This window comes from Triticum urartu, chromosome 1A (assembly GCF_056163025.1).
Source record: "Triticum urartu cultivar PI428250 chromosome 1A, HENAU_Tu73, whole genome shotgun sequence".
In the NCBI taxonomy this organism is placed as follows: domain Eukaryota; kingdom Viridiplantae; phylum Streptophyta; class Magnoliopsida; order Poales; family Poaceae; genus Triticum; species Triticum urartu.
In genome coordinates this window covers 81,638,893-81,653,681 of record NC_141873.1, presented here as the reverse complement: position 1 = coordinate 81,653,681, position 14,789 = coordinate 81,638,893, and positions in this window count along the sequence as shown.

Genomic DNA, 14,789 nt, shown 5'->3' with positions numbered 1-14,789 from the left:
TCTGTTTTCAGCATGCTCCAGTTTTCACCAAGTTTGAGAACTGATTATGTTTTGCCATGTTCACATTCTTGCAATTGTATTTTCTGATCCCTTTTGGCTCAAGGTCACTAAGGGACTTTTGTAAAGCTCTTTGAGTAGCTCCATGCCATGCTTTACTTTGCCACATTCAGGTCTTGTAGCATATAGTTTTCATGCTCCGAAGAGTGCTACCTGATCTGAAATTCCAGACAAGTGTTAATTTCACTAAGTCTGAAATCTGTTTACCATATGCATTTTTGCCATGCTTGTTTGAACCTGTTAATGGATGAATTGGCCGTATCTCAGTGCTAGACTTTTGTTAAGCATCATGCATGCATCCCTGCCATGTATTTTGTTGTCATGTTTGGGTGCTGTAGCATGTTCATCTCGTTGCATTTAGATGGCTACTTGCTGTAAATCACAGAACGTGGCCATATTTGTTTTGGCTTGCCATTTCCAAACCGTAACTCCGATTCCGGCGTTGTTTATATCGTTTTCAAGCGATTTCATCTCATATTTCCAGTGGCATACTTGGATTCCCAAGTTGAGGCCAGGTTCATGCATCCCTTGTCAAATCTTGCATATGCATCCCGCATAGCATACCGTCTTTGCATCATATTGTTTGAGCTTTGCACGTGGTTGATTGTGTTCTGTTTACTTGTTTGTCTTATTTGGGTAGAGCCGGGAGACGAGTTCGCTAACGAGGAGCCCGTTGAGTTTGCTTTCGAGGATCCAGTCAACTCTGACAACTTTGCAGGCAAGATGATCATACCCTCGAAATTACTACTATCTTTCCTATGCTAGATTGCTCGCTCTTTTGCTATGCCAATGCTACGATGCCTACCACTTGCTTTTAAGTCCCCCAAATTGTCATGTCAAACCTCTAACCCACCATGTCCTAGCAAACCGTTGATTGGCTATGTTACCGCTTTGCTCAGCCCCTCTTATAGCGTTGCTAGTTGCAGGTAAAGATTGGAGATCGTTCCTTGTTGGAACATTATTTACTTGTTGGGATATCATTATATTGCCATGTTATCTTAATGCATCTATATACTTGGTAAAGGATGGAAGGCTCGGCCTCTCGCCTAGTGTTTTGTTCCACTCTTGCCGCCCTAGTTTCCGTCATATCGGTGTTATGTTCCCGAATTTTGCGTTCCTTACGCGGTTGGGTTATAATGGGAACCCCTTGATAGTCCGCCTTGAATAAAACTCCTCCAGTAATGCCCAACCTTGGTTTTACCATTTGCCACCTAGCCTTTTCCCTTGGGTTTCGCGGACTCAAGGGTCATCTTATTTTAAACCCCCCGGGCCAGTGCTCCTCTGAGCGTTGGTCCAACCTAGAGCACCGTGCGGGGCCGTCCCTTGGCAACTTGGGTTACGTTGGCTCCCGTACGCTTAGCTTATCCGGTGTGCCCTGAGAACGACATATGTGCAGCTCCTATCGGGATTTGTCGGCACAGCGGGTGGTGTTGCTGGACTTGTTTTACCATTGTCGGAGTTGTCTTCAAGAACCGGGATACCGAGTCTGATCGGAATGTCTCGGGAGGAGGTCTATTCCTTCGTTGACCATGAGAGCTTGTCATGGGATAAGTTGGGACTCCCCTGCAGGGATTTGAACTTTCGAAAGCCGTGCCCGCGGTTATGGGCAGATGGGAATTTGTTAATGTCCGGTTGTAGATAACTTGAATCTTAATTTAATTAAAATGAACCAACAGTGTGAGTTGCCGTGATGGTCTCTTCTCGGCGGAGTCCGGGAAGTGAACACGGTGTTGGAGTAATGCTTGCGCAGGTTGTTCTCTAGTTTCTCGCTCGCGCTTTGCCTCCTCTTCTCGCTCTCTTTTGCGAACAGGATAGCAACCATATATGCTAGTCGCTTGCTGCAGCTCCACTTATATTTTACCTTGCCTTACCTATAAGCTTAAATAGTCTTGATCGCGAGGGTGCGGGATTGCTGAGTCCCTGTGGCTCACAGATTACTATTACACCAGATGCAGGGCCTGATGATTCCGCTCCAGGTGACGCGCTCGAGCTCAAGTGGGAGTTCGACGAGGACTCTCAACGATACTATGTTTCTTTTCCTGATGATCAGTAGTGGTGCCCAGTTGGGGGTGATCGGGACCGTGTCGCTTGTTGGGTTGTCTTTCATTTTGGCGCCGTAGTCGGCCCATGAGTGTTTGGATGATTTAATGTTTTTTATGTACTTGATTGACGTGGCGAGTGTAAGCCAACTATGTTATCTCCCCGTTTATTAATTATATTACATGGGATGTTGTGAAGATTGCCTGACTTGCGACATTGCCTTCAATGCGATTATGCCTCTAAGTTGTGGTCGACACGTGGGAGCTATAGTCGCATCGAGGGTGTTATAAGTTGGTATCAGAGCCTTCCCCGACCTTAGGAGCCCCCATTGCTTGATCGTTTTTAGCAGCCGTTGTTGAGTCTAGAAAAATGTTTTGAGTCATTTAGGAATTATATATCGGAGAGTTTAGGAATTCTTTTTACTTCCCAGTCTCCTCATCGCTCTGGTAAGGCATCCTGACGTAGAGTTTTGACTCTTCTCTTCTCAAATTTCACTAAAAAAATTTTCAGGATCACGCGGGTATCTTGGAATCGTTCCGATGGTTTTATGACGAGAACATTGTCTTGGTGCCTCCTGTCAGGGGTTTTGTGGAAGTGTCCCTGGGATTTGAGCTCTGAGGTGTTGTCATCATAATTTTATCGTTGCAGTTCTGGAATACCTGAGTTTACTACGCCGACATCGAAAATCTCTTTTATGCAGTTCGTTGGTGAGATAACCTCGACGCCACCCAGTACTGGGGCGGGAGTTCGGGAGTATCTCCATAACTTGTATAACGGATGCTTTTCGAAGGTTGAGGTAGATGGTTTCCGAAGTTTTCTCGGTTATGTGTTGAAGGATGGATACAACTGGATGTAGGAATTGCTAGATTTGGGTGAGACATTATGCTTCCCCTGTATCCCCAACACCTGATTGGATAACCGAAAAGGTTCGGGAGTTTCATAGGTGGGAATTCTTGTAGCTCTAGTTTCTTGGATATTTGGTTTGAGATTGGGATTTCTTACCGATTATTCATTCTTGATCCGTACTTTGTTGATTTATTTCTCTACCTTAATTCTAAGTGGCTTCTCAATTTATGGATATGTGACCATTTCAAGAGGAATGCATTCGTTCATTTTGTTCGTATGTGAAGACTATATGTTGCAATTTTCATTCCGCTGGATTCAGCTTCATTTATCTGTCTATGTGCTAATGGTGGTCAACCTCTTCAGGATGGCTCCCGGTAAGAGCACCAATCAGAATCAGAATCAAGATCCGCCACCACCTCCCCCTCCTCCGGAGGCATGGCAAGCTGTGATGGCCGCAACCAATGCAAACACACAGTTGATCATGCAAATTCTCCAAGAGCGCAATCAAGGCAACCAAGGGAACCAAGGCAACACTCAGAATCACTTTGCTACACTCAACCAGTTCCTTGCTAACGGGCCAAAGACTTTCAGCAATTGTGTTGAGGCAACCGATGCTGACGATTGGCTCGTGGATCTGTGCAAGCATTTCGAGTGCAGTAATGTCAGGCCTGAGGACTTCGTCAATTTCGCTTCCTTCCAACTCAAAGATCAAGCTGCAGAATGGTTCCAGCAGTACAAGGATTCCAGAGGTGGACGTGTTATCACTTGGGATGAATTCCGTAAAGACTTCAAAGCTCATCATATTCCCCAGAGTGTGGTTGAAAGCAAGCGTGAGGAATTCCGCAACCTGAAGCAAGGCTCTTTGTCTGTCTATGACTACAATAAGTTGTTTCAGAAGCTCGCCCGCTTTGCCAAGCAGGACGTCCCTGATGAGAAGAGCATGATATACCAGTTCAGGGGTGGTCTCAGAGAAGAAATCCAGCTAGCTCTTGTTCTCTTTGAGCCCTTGAGGTACGATGAGTTCTACAACATGGCATTGAAGCAAGAGGCCGCTCCACTGAGATGTGATGCTTCCAAGAAGCGAGTCAGAGACACTACTCCTTCTTCCTCTACTCAAGTGGCCAAGCAGCAGAAGTATTGGCTTCCTCCTCCTCCGTTCCGTCAGCCGTATCAGCAGAAGAGCAAAGGTGGCAGTGGATCTTCCCACCCACCCAACCCTGGCTTTCAGAACAAGACTTCGTCTCAAGCTCCAAGATCGAGTGCTCCGTACCACCGTCCGCTTTCAGAGGTCACGTGCAACAAGTGCCAACAGAAGGGTCACTATGCCTACAAGTGTCTCAACCAGAGGCGTCTCCCTCTCCCTCCTCCTGTGAGATCGGCAAGTACACCTGTGATCAAGCATAACCCCAAGCACGCCAAGGTCAACTTGCTGAATGCAGTCCAGGCAGAGGACTCATCAGATGTCATCATGGGTAACTTTCCAGTTAACTCTTTTCCCGCAAAAGTTCTTTTTGACACTGGTGCATCGCATTGTTTCATGTCAAGATCATTTGTTTCCAAGCATGACTTCGTTTCACAAATGTTGGGTAAACCTATGGGAGTGGTTTCTCCGGCTAAGTCTATGAGGGCTACTTCAATAGTCCCGGATATTTCTATCATGATGGGTGATTTCAAGTTTCTGGCTTCCCCAATGGTTCTTGGTAACTCGGATATTGATCTTATTCTCGAGATGGATTGGCTTTCTAAGCACAAGGCTCAGCTTGATTGTGCAGCCAGGCAGATTCAATTGACTCATTCGTCTGAGGATGTAATTGTCTTTGCCGCAAATGACGATACCATCCGTCTGTTTTCTCTCAATGAGAAGGGTGAACTGGATGCTATCTCGCAGATTCCAGTCGTTTGCGAATATCAAGACGTCTTTCCAGAAGAGCTTCCAGGAATGCCTCCGCACCGGCCAGTTGAATTCGTAATTGATCTTGAGCCTGGCACGGAACCTGTGTGCAAGCGTCCTTACATGCTCGGACCTGAAGAGTTGAAGGAGCTGAAGAAGCAACTCGATATTCAAGAGAGAATGGGTCTCATCCGGCCTAGTTCTTCTCCGTGGGGTTGTGGTGTTCTTTTTGTGAAGAAGAAGGATGGAATGGACCGACTTTGTGTTGATTACCGTCCATTGAACAAGAAGACCATCAAGAACAAATACCCACTTCCCAACATCAATGAGCTGTTCGAACAACTCAAAGGTGCCAAAGTATTCTCCAAGCTTGATCTCCGTATGGGTTATCATCAGATTCGAATCCGTGAGCAAGATATTCCCAAGACGGCTTTCGGGACAAGCTATGGTTCATATGAATACACTGTCATGTCTTTTGGCCTCGTCAACGCTCCTACGACTTTATCTCACATGATGAACTTCATCTTCAACGCCTACACCAATGACTTCGTTTTGGTCTATCTCGACGACATTCTGGTTTTCTCGAAAAACAAGGAAGACCATGCCAAGCACTTGCGTTTGGTGCTCGATAAGTTGAGGGAACACCAGTTCTACGCCAAGTTCTCCAAGTGCGAATTTTGGCTTGATGAGGTTCTTTATCTTGGTCATATCATCTCTGCCAAGGGCATTGCCGTGAATCCTGAGAAGGTGTCTGCAATTGTGAATTGGGAACCTCCTCAGAACGTGAAGCAACTCCGTAGCTTCCTCGGTCTCGCAAGCTATTGTCGAAGATTCGTTGAAAACTTTTCTAAGATCGCGAAGCCTCTCTCAAATCTTCTCCAGAAGCACGTCAAGTACGTTTGGTCTCCGGAGTGTGACATTGCTTTCAACACTTTGAAAGAGAAATGGATCACTGCTCCAGTTCTGACTCCGCCTAATGAATCCAAGCCGTACGAGGTCTTTTGTGATGCTTCTCTCCAAGGTCTTGGCGCAGTGTTGATGCAAGAGAAGAAAGTTGTTGCTTATACCTCTCGCCAGTTGAAGCCCAATGAGAAGAACTACCCCACTCATGATCTCGAGTTGGCGGCAGTTGTGCATGCTCTTTTGACATGGAGACATCTCTTATTGGAAAGAAAAGTGGACATCTTCACTGATCACAAGAGTCTCAAGTACATCTTCACTCAGCCTAATCTCAACCTCAGGCAAACTCGATGGGTCGAAATGATTCAAGAGTATAATCCGAGTATCGAGTATACTCCAGGCAAGGACAATGTGATTGCTGACGCATTGAGCAGGAAGGCTTATTGCAACAGTCTGATTCTCAAGCCTTATCAACCCGAGCTTTGTGAAGATTTCCGCAAACTTAATCTGCAAGTTGTTCCTCAAGGTTTCCTCGCCAACCTTCAAGTCTCTCCTACCTTGGAAGATCAGATTCGCCAAGCTCAGCTTCTTGATGCTATGGTGAAAAAGGTGAAGATTGGGATTGCCAAGAGTCAACCCAAGTACAAGTGCTACCGCCTTGATGACAAGGATACTCTCTTCTTCGAGGATCGTATTGTTGTACCCAAAGGTGAACTTCGTAAAGTGATCATGAACGAGGCTCACAATTCTCTCCTCTCCATCCACCCTGGGAGTACGAAGATGTATCAGGACCTCAAGCAGGCTTATTGGTGGACTTGAATGAAGTGCGAGATTGCTCAATTCGTGAATGGGTGTGATGTCTGCAGAAGAGTGAAGGCAGAACACCAAAGGCCAGCGGGTCTCCTCCAACCTCTTGCCATTCCAGAATGGAAGTTTGACCACATTGAGATGGACTTCGTGACTGGGTTTCCAAAGTCCAAGCGTGGTAATGATGCTATATTCGTTGTCATCGACAAACTCACCAAAGTGGCTCACTTTCTGCCTATCAAAGAGTCAATCACTGCAGCTCAATTGGCGGAACTCTATACCTCTCGGATTGTCTCTCTGCACGGTATTCCACAAGTGATCTCTTCAGACCGTGGTAGCATCTTTACCTCCAAGTTTTGGAATTCTTTTCAGAAGGCCATGGGCACCAACATCCGCTTCAGCACAGCTTTCCATCCTCAAACTAGCGGTCAAGTCGAGCGTGTCAACCAGATTCTTGAAGATATGCTCAGGGCTTGTGTGATCTCCTTCGGCATGAAGTGGGAGGATTGTCTTTCATATGCTGAATTCTCCTACAACAACAGTTTTCAAGCAAGTTCGGGCAAGGCCCCATTTGAAATCCTGTATGGCAGGAAGTGTCGTACCCCTCTCAACTGGTCTGAAACCGGTGAACGTCAGCTGCTGGGTAATGACTTAATCACAAAGGCAGAGGAAATGTGTAAAGTCATTCGAGATAACCTCAAAGCAGCCCAATCCCGCCAGAAGAGCTACTATGATAGCAAGCACCGTGATTTGGCTTTCGAGATCAGAGATCATGTTTACCTCCGCGTCTCTCCTATGAAGGGTACTCGTCGCTTCGGTATCAAAGGGAAGCTTGCCCCCAGATACGTGGGACCTTTCAAGATTGTCAGCAAGAGAGTCGATCTCGCCTATCAACTCGAGCTTCCTTGAAACTTTGCAAATGTTCATGACGTGTTCCATGTCTCTCAGCTTCGAAAGTGCTTCAAGACTCCTGACCGCACCGTCAACTTCGAGGATATTGAGCTCCAAGAAGATCTCTCTTATCGTGAGCACCCAGTTGCTATTCTTGAAGAGACTGAACACAAGACTCGCAACAAGTCAATCAAATTCCTCAAAATCAAGTGGTCACACCATTCCGACCGTGAAGCTACCTGGGAATGCGAGGATCACCTCCGTTCTGAGTACCCGGCGTTCTTTCAGTCCTAGATCTCGGGATGAGATCCTTTCGTAGTGCTGGAGTGTTGTAACACCCCAGATATGATTTACCCAATATGTAATCCAACTCTTGCCGTTTCCGGCGTTAAGTTATTTTATTTTCTCGGGTTCGGGTTTTTGTCTCCGTGTGTTGTTGTCATTGTCGTGCATCTCATATCATGTCATCATGTGCATTGCATTTGCATACGTGTTCATCTCATGCATTCAAGCATTTTCCCCGTTGTCCGTTTTGCATTCCGGCGCTTCGTTCTCCTCCGGTAGTCATTTCTACCTTTCTTTCGTGTGTGGGGTTTAAACATTTCCGGATTGGACCGAGACTTGCCAAGCGGCCTTGGTTTACTACCGGTAGACCGCCTGTCTAGTTTCGTATCATTTGGACTTCGTTTGATACTCCAACGGTTAACCGAGGGACCGAATAGGCCTCGTGTGTGTTGCAGCCCAACACCCCTCCATTTTGGCCCAAAACCCACATAAACCTTCTCCATCATCTAGAGCTTTCGATCATGATCGTGTGGCCGAAAACCGCACCTCATTTGGACTCTCCTAGCTCCCTCTACCTCTATATAAAGACCCCTCCTCGAAAATCCGGATCTCCCCCCGTCCAAACCCTAAAAATCGGATCTCCGCCGCCGCCGGACACGTCCGGACGGAGCCGGACGCGTCCGGATCCGCCACCGCCGCCACGTGGTGCCCCGCCACTCGCCCGCCGAGCCGCCCCACTTCGCCGCCCGCGCCGCCGGCCCGTAGGCCCGTGCGGGGCCCTCCCGGCCCATCGCGCGCCCCGCCGCCTGGGATCCACCGGCGCCGCCACGCCCGTGGCCACCGCCGCCCTTCTCCATCGCTGGCGCAGTCACCACCTCGCCGGCGCGAGCTAGCCGCCGCCGCCCTTCTCCATCGCCGGCACAGTCGCCACCTCGCCGGCGCGAGCTAGCCGCCGCCCGAGCTCGCCAGCCCTATCCGCGCGCCGCCCCGCACCATCCTCCTCCTCGCTGGAGACGCCGGCTCTCTGCTCCGGCGAGCCCCGCGGACTACCCCGGCGACCCCTCCGGCTGCTCCCCTTTTTCCGGCGAACAGGAACCTCCGGCGAACATCGGAGAGCGCGCCGCCCGATCTGGATCCGGATCGGGGTGAACAGTAAACCCTAGGTTGCCTCCTCTTTTTTTCGTAAGTCTGCAGTCCAAATGCCCATGTTCATCGCATCGTAGCTCCTCATCTGTAACTCCGTTTTTGGCATATAGCGTATCAAAATGTTCATCTCAGAGAACACATCGTTTCATCTCATTGCATCATTTTCATTTGAGTTCATCTTGATGCCCGAAATGCTGTTAGAAGAGTGCTACTTGAGATAATTGTCAGATCTGCTGCTCCATTTAGATATTTGTCATTTTTGCCATGATTATTGTGTGCATGCTATGCCCATGAGCTCTACATGTGTTTTGTTAAGGGTTTTGCAATCTTTCCAGAGGTGCAACCCATGTATTTTTGTGATGTGTGTGGTGACTAGCACAAGCTTGCAAAGTGAGGCACTTGGTAATGCTGATTTCAGGGACTTAGCATTTCCACTAAGTCCTTGAGCTGTTTATCTCATATGTCCATATGTTCATGTTGTTTCCTAGTGATCCGTGCCTCTTTTGGGGATGATCAGTAAGGATGTTTTGTTCATCTTGTAGTGATCTATCCATCCATGTCTTTGTTTGCAATTATGGAGCAGCCTAGCTTGAGTCAATCGAGCTATACTTTTGCTACTTCGTGAATCTGGGCAGATTGTCTACTTGTTAGCGATTTTGCCGAGGATGTTGTAGTTGATCCATGCATGCTATGCTATTGTTCTTGCCATGTCTAGCTTGCATTTCGTGTATTCTTGATGGGTGTATGCTTAGATCGTCATGACTTGCTCCGTAGTGAGTGCATCGAGCTCGTAAACATGCCTACTTGATATCTATTTTCAGCATGCTCCAGTTTTCACCAAGTTTGAGAACTGATTATGTTTTGCCATGTTCACATTCTTGCAATTGTATTTTCTGATCCCTTTTGGCTCAAGGTCACTAAGGGACTTTTGTAAAGCTCTTTGAGTAGCTCCATGCCATGCTTTACTTTGCCACATTCAGGTCTTGTAGCATATAGTTTTCATGCTCCGAAGAGTGCTACCTGATCTGAAATTCCAGACAAGTGTTAATTTCACTAAGTCTGAAATCTGTTTACCATATGCATTTTTGCCATGCTTGTTTGAACCTGTTAATGGATGAATTGGCCGTAGCTCAGTGCTAGACTTTTGTTAAGCATCATGCATGCATGCCTGCCTTGTATTTTGTTGTCATGTTTGGGTGTTGTAGCATGTTCATCTCGTTGCATTTAGATGGCTACTTGTTGTAAATCACAGAACGTGGCCATATTTGTTTTGGCTTGTCATTTCCAAACCGTAACTCCGATTCTGGCGTTCTTTATATCGTTTTCAAGCGATTTCATCTCATATTTCCAGTGGCACACTTGGATTCCCATGTTGAGGCCAGTTTCATGCATCCCTTGTCAAATCTTGCATATGCATCCCGCATCGCATCCCGCATAGCATACCATCTTTGCATCATATTGTTTGAGCTTTGCACGTGGTTGATTGTGTTCTGTTTGCTTGTTTGTCTTATTTGGGTAGAGCCGGGAGACGAGTTCGCTAACGAGGAGCCCGTTGAGTTTGCTTTCGAGGATCCAGTCAACTCTGACAACTTTGCAGGCAAGATGATCATACCCTCGAAATCACTACTATCTTTGCTATGCTAGATTGCTCGCTCTTTTGCTATGCCAATGCTACGATGCCTACCACTTGCTTTCAAGCCTCCCAAATTGTCATGTCAAACCTCTAACCCACCATGTCCTAGCAAACCGTTGATTGGCTATGTTACCGCTTTGCTCAGCCCCTCTTATAGTGTTGCTAGTTGCAGGTAAAGATTGGAGATCGTTCCTTGTTGGAACATTATTTACTTGTTGGGATATCATTATATTGCCATGTTATCTTAATGCATCTATATACTTGGTAAAGGGTGGAAGGCTCGGCCTCTCGCCTAGTGTTTTGTTCCACTCTTGCCGCCCTAGTTTCCGTCATATCGGTGTTATTTTCCCGAATTTTGCGTTCCTTACGCGGTTGGGTTATAATGGGAACCCCTTGACAGTCCGCGTTGAATAAAACTCCTCCAGCAATGCCCAACCTTGGTTTTACCATTTGCCACCTAGCCTTTTCCCTTGGGTTTCGCGGACTCAAGGGTCATCTTATTTTAAACCCCCCGGGCCAGTGCTCCTCTGAGCGTTGGTCCAACCTAGAGCACCGTGCGGGGCCGTCCCTTGGCAACTTGGGTTACGTTGGCTCCCGTACGCTTAGCTTATCTGGTGTGCCCTGAGAACGACATATGTGCAGCTCCTATCGGGATTTGTCGGCACAGCGGGTGGTGTTGCTGGACTTGTTTTACCATTGTCGGAGTTGTCTTGAAGAACCGGGATACCGAGTCTGATCGGAATGTCTCGGGAGGAGGTCTATTCCTTCGTTGACCGTGAGAGCTTGTCATGGAATAAGTTGGGACTCCGCTGCAGGGATTTGAACTTTCGAAAGCCGTGCCCGCGGTTATGGGCAGATGGGAATTTATTAATGTCCGGTTGTAGATAACTTGAATCTTAATTTAATTAAAATGAACCAACAGTGTGAGTTGCCGTGATGGTCTCTTCTCGGCGGAGTCCGGGAAGTGAACACGGTGTTGGAGTAATGCTTACGCAGGTTGTTCTCTAGTTTCTCACTCGCGCTTTGCCTCCTCTTCTCGCTCTCTTTTGCGAACAGGATAGCAACCATATATGCTAGTCGCTTACTGCAGCTCCACTTATATTTTACCTTGCCTTACCTATAAGCTTAAATAGTCTTGATCGCGAGGGTGCGAGATTGCTGAGTCCCTGTGGCTCACAGATTACTATTACACCAGATGCAGGGCCTGATGATTCCGCTCCAGGTGACGCGCTCGAGCTCAAGTGGGAGTTCGACGAGGACTCTCAATGATACTATGTTTTTTTTCCTGATGATCAGTAGTGGTGCCCAGTTGGGGGTGATCGGGACCGTGTCGCTTGTTGGGTTGTCTTTTATTTTGGCGCCGTAGTCGGCCCATGAGTGTTTGGATGATGTAATGTTTTTTATGTACTTGATTGACGTGGCGAGTGTAAGCCAACTATGTTATCTCCCCTTTTATTAATTATATTACATGGGATGTTGTGAAGATTGCCTGACTTGCGACATTGCCTTCAATGCGATTATGCCTCTAAGTCGTGCCTTGACATGTGGGAGCTATAGTCACATCGAGGGTGTTACACCGTCCCCGTCCAAAGCCGAGCCAGAGGAGCCGGCCTACCGCGAGCGCTACTCCTGGACCGGAGTAGTGCGCGAGTGGGTCAGCGCTCCGCCGATCTGGCTCGAGGCGACGGAGAAGCAGGAGGCGGCCTACCTCGACCACTGATGCCGCGTTCGGCTGGCCGAGGAGCGCAGGGAGAGCGAGCGTCTGCAGATACTCGAGCGTGAGGCCGATGAGGAGGCGCGCCGGGCCCAGGCATCGGCGGCAAAGCCCGACATTGCCGCCGTCTGGAACACGGCGTTCCCCTGGGCCGGCCCTGCGCCGACGTTGATCGACCTCACCGGTCCTGACGCAGACGCCACCGCCGACGAGGACGCCTAGGGCAGCGCGTCATCTTGTTTTTTGTGTTTTTATTAATGTAATGTGGACTTTAAGGCCGGCTTTTATGTTTAATTAAATATATATATATATTCGAACTGCTTATAATATTTTTTTAGCGCGCCGACGAAATGGGTCGGGCCAGCGTTGGGCACTCACTGATCCAAACACAGCGCCGGACGTTTGTGTCCGCCGGATCGACCCAAATGGACAAAAACGCCGTCCATTTGAATCGGCCCGTTGGAGTTGCTCTCATCGTCTCAAACTAGATGGTGCATCGGGCTTATTGCACGAGCGCCCTGTACGACGGTTGCTCAACCGGTCCTGCGCTGGACTCGCGTCCCCACGGCGTGACCTGCGGGACTCACGCAGACGTAGTTGGCTGCTCTAGCGAGGCAATTTTGACTATTTTGACCTGTGGACGAAATCAATTCACAAAATGAACTGCCCGTGAAACTATTTCACAGCACTGACCCTTTTGTGTAGCGCCCGCCACGCAGGCGCCACACCCTACGGTGCAGCGCCTAGCTCGGGGGTGTTGCACCTTAGTCCACCGTGGCAGCCCCTGGGCCCGCACCCAGCAGTGCAGCGCCTCAGAGCTAGGCGCTGCACCGTAATGTGCAGCACCCGGCCCGCAGGCGCTGCACTGTGACTTAGATGCCAGCCGCCCGCTGCCCCCCCACCCCACCCATTCGTTCCAGAGGAGTTACAGAACAAGCGGCTGGCGGCTTCCTCCTCTCCCCCTCTCAATCCCCTCTTAAAAAATCTTCAAATCTGACGATTTGGCCCGTGGATTCCTTCACCAATCCATCCTAGAAGGTACTTTTCTCCGATCCCCTTCTTTCTATCCATAGAATGTATGCTATTTCGGAGATTTGAGGAACCCTTGTTTGAATCTTGTGTGTATTAGATTTAGGGAATTTTTGTTTGAATCTTGCATGTATTAGATTTGGGGAACCCTTGTTAGACTAGAATGTGGTTTGGATACATAGGTTGACATGTTATTTATATAGTTTGGATACATAGGTTGACATTTTATTTATATGGAAAATATATTTGTATTGAATCTTGCATGAGGTAGGCTTAGTTTAGTTTATTGAAATTACATTTGTATTGGCAAGAATGGTTTGGATACATATGCTTTGTATTTTGCATCTAGTAGGCGTACTTTAGTTTATTTGTATTAAAAAGATAATCGTGTTGACAAGAAAGCTTTCTTTCAAAATTGTTAGGATGGTTTGGCTTCTCGATGATCACTGGGACAAACAACACCGGTCGTACGCTATGGCGGTGGAGCAGCGGGTAATAATGAAAGTGGCCTGTTTTATGAATTTCGTATTTATTTCAAACACAAATGCCCCATATGTAATGTTATGAATTGTTTGTTTGTAGGCGCTTGCACCTTTGAAGCTTCGTTCTCACGGGGTCACCCTTGGGTGGATGCGCTATGATGAGCGATACACACCGTATGTAAGGGAGATAGGACTTCTCCCTTTCATTCATATGGTCAGACGGTCGACACCACCCAACAATGCTCCAGCACTCACCGCGCTTATTGATCATTGGCGACCGGAGACACATAGTTTCCATCTACGGACCGGGGAGATGACAGTGACGCTCCAGGATATTGCTATGATCACCGGTCTTCCTATTGATGGGAATCCTCTATGTATGAGCACCGACTCCGATGGGTGGCGCGCGAAGATGCATGCCCTTATCGGTATGGTTCCTCCGGAGCCTCCGGTACCAGCAGCAGAAAACAAGAAGAAGGAAAGAGTCGCAGCCGGTGCTACTTTCACGTGGATTACTGAGCACTTTGGTACTTGCCCACCGGAAGCTGATGAGGACACGGTCAAGATATATGCTCGTGTCTACATGTGGTATGTGATATCCAGGACTATGTTTGCTGATGGCACGGGCAAGAATGCTCCATGGATGTGGCTGAAGGCATTGACCGTCTTCGATAGCAAATGGAGTTGGGGTTCGGCGACACTGGCTTACTTGTATAGACAGGTATGAAGTTGTTTCTTTTTCACTTCATTGCTACATTATGAATGCGATCTTGCTCTTAATTGAACCATGTTCTCTTTTATGTGCAGTTGGACGAAGCCTGTTGTAGGTCATCTGGAGGTATTGGTGGTTGTTTGCTCGCACTTTCCATATGGAGCTGGGAGCGTTTGCCGGTTGGACGTCCGAAGAAGGTGAAGTACGATGATTGGGACGACAAAGGCGACCTACTATGGCTACCCACTTGGGCTTACAAGTGGGATGTGATAAATGAGACGACAGATGATCCCTCGGTCATGTACAAGTTGTACCAGAGTGAGCTTGACGCGATCACGCCTGAGCAGGTGAATTGA